General features: G+C 42.0%; 1 pseudogene; it reads right to left on the reverse strand.

The window, feature by feature from the left end:
• Positions 1-200: 200 nt before the first annotated feature.
• LOC111720688 lies at positions 201-924 on the reverse strand (annotated as a pseudogene).
• Positions 925-2855: the final 1931 nt, after the last annotated feature.

Raw genomic sequence — 2855 nt, forward strand, 5'->3', positions numbered from 1 at the left:
CTCATCAAGATAGTTGAGCAGGTACATAAAAACAAAGAAGGGAAAAAATGAATGTTTCACCAATTGGCTCCAACTCCACATGTACAGAAGAAACCAAAGGGGTCTCTAGAGCCTCACCCCCTTTTCGATGCAAAATCATATCAGACTAGCACCCCAGGCCAGGACCTTAAGGGCCAGAACTACTCTGGAAAGGAACAAAATCACCAAGGAATCAAAACAATAGAATCAGAGCAGTCTGGTAACTTCCTGGATAATCCATCATACTTCCAGGAACCATGAGCCTGAGAGTGAGACCACATGTGGCACAGATCTCCTCTTAAGTAAGTCATTGTGAGAAGTGGCAACAAAGTGAATGGTACCATACAGAGGAGTACAGACTGAGCAGTTCAATGGATCAGAGACACTACTACTGTTGTATTGATAAGATTTACAAAGGATCCAATGAGAGTGTAGGGAAAATAGGAAACCTTCTTCATTTGGCCCAAGATATGCCCCAGTCCCAGATTCCCACAGGAGTCACTTCTTTCCTGTTTCTTATGGTTAATATAGCATAGCACAAAAGACAGGAAGAGTCCTGGCATCACCATATCACCAATTCCCATATAAAGAATGACTGCCTATGGAACTCAGAAAAACTATTTTTTTCAGGAAAAGACAATCAAGAAATGTCAGTCCACATTTGGTCCCAGATGAAGCTTCTTGCATAGAATGTCAAAGGGGTAAGCTGCTGGCTAGGTGACAATTTTGACCATGATGCTACTATAAAAATGTAGGTGGAAGAAAAAAAAAAAACCCAGAAGACATCTCAGATCAGAGGGTCTAAAAGGAGAAAACAGAAGATTTTGTGGCTTGGCAGACAGAAATGATCATGGCCATACAGAGGTCCATGGCTAGAGCATCCATGAAAAGCCAAAAGCCAGTCATGACAGAAAGGGGAAAGGAATGCAGCTCCAAAGTAATCAGTGTTTCACTTAATGGCCTTATTCAATTGATAAATTCTTCATTTTTTTGACATGTACTCATAGTTTGGATAATTATCTACCCAAACAATAATTCCATTTCTGATCAATTACAGATGCTAATATTTTTCTTCCCATTTTCTTCTTCTTCTTCTTCTTCTTCTTCTTCTTCTTCTTCTTCTTCTTCTTCTTTTTCTTCTTCTTCTTCTTCTTCTTCTTCTTCTTTCTTCTTCTTCTTCTTCTTTTTCTTCTTCTTTTTCTTCTTCTTCTTCTTGTTTCTTTTTCAAGAATTCTTCTTCTTTAAGTTTTATTAATGTGTTCTGTTTTTACATTATAAATATTTTCACTCCCTGAAAGGTTTTTTGTAACAAAGTAAAATTGTTAAGTAAGCCTAATAATAAAGTGGCCTCATCTGAAAGTACATACAACATTCCATATCTGTAGCAGTCCCCCTACACACACATGCATGCACTCACATACACATACATACACACACACACACACACACACACTCCTCTACTTTTAAAATTTTACATAAATCTCTGTTCTCTCCCTCACAGGTCTCACCCAATTCGGGGAAGAAGAAAAGAAAAACAAATTCCTTGTGATAAATATGCAGTCAAGAAAAACATTTCCTCAATAGTTGGATACAAATATATCCTAGACTTCTTGTCATCTCTCCCACATTAATTGGCTTCCCTTTCTTACCTAAAATGACATCCACCAGCTGTGTCCCACAGGAATTTGAAGTCCCAGCTTGCTGTCATCAGCCCCAATTTCTGGGGCCTGGAGCCCAAGGCTTTGTGAGAAATGTATTTTCTAATGTTATGGGTATATATTTACTAGAAGGAACATCAGGAATATAAGATTCACCTCATCTGTTTCCTGTTATATTTGGTTATTTCTGAGTTTCTATATAATCTTCTTCCACCCTGCAAATATATAATAATTCAACTAACTTCAATGTAACAATTCAACAAATATTTATTAAGTACTTTATTTTGTGCAAATAATTTGCATTTTGCTAGGTTCTGGGAATACAGGGAAGGAAAGAAGGAAGGAAGGAAGGAAGGAAGGAAGGAAGGAAGGAAGGAAGGAAGGAAGGAAGGAAGGAAGGAAGGAAGGAAGGGAGGGAGGGAGGAAGGAGGGAGGAAGGAAAGAGGGAGGAAGGAAAGAGGGAAGGAAGGAAGGAAGGAGGGAGGGAGGAAAGGAGGAAGGAAGGAAGAGAAGGAAGGGAGGGAGGGAGGAAAGGAGGAAGGAAGGAAGGAAGGAAGGAAGGAAAGAAGGAAGGAAGGAAGGAAAGGAGGAATGAAGGAAGGAAGGAAGGAGGAAGGAAAGGAGGAAGGAAGGGAGGAAAGAAGGAAGGAAAGGAAGGAATGAAGAGAAGGAAGGAGGGAGGGAAGGAGGGAGGAAAGAAGGAAGGGAAGGAGGGAGGGAGGGAGGAAAGGAGGAGGAGGGGATGGAGGAATGAAGGAAGGGAGGGAGGAAGGAAGGAAGGAAGAGAAGGAAGGAGAGAGGAAGGAAGGGAGAGAGGGAGGGAGGAAGGAAGAGAGGAAGGAAGGAAGGAAAAGAAGGAAGGAAGGAAAGAAAGAAGGAAGGGAAGGAAGGAAGGAAGGAAGGAAGGAAGGAAGGAAGGAAGGAAAGGAAGGGAAGGAAGGAAGGGAAGGAAGGAAGGAAAGGAAGGAGGAAGGAAGAGAGGAAAGGAAGGAAGGAAAGGAAGGAGGAAGGAAAGGAGGAAGGAAGGAAGGAAGGGAGAGAGAGGAGAGAGGGAGGAAGGGAGGAAGGAAGGGAGAGAGGGAGGGAGGGAGGAAGGGAGGATGGGAATGAGGGAAAAGGAAGGAGGGAGGGAAGGAGGAAAAAGGGAAGGAGGGAGAGTGGATGAAAGCTGATCTTGAA

This window comes from Sarcophilus harrisii, chromosome 4 (genome assembly GCF_902635505.1).
Source record: "Sarcophilus harrisii chromosome 4, mSarHar1.11, whole genome shotgun sequence".
In the NCBI taxonomy this organism is placed as follows: Eukaryota; Metazoa; Chordata; class Mammalia; order Dasyuromorphia; family Dasyuridae; genus Sarcophilus; species Sarcophilus harrisii.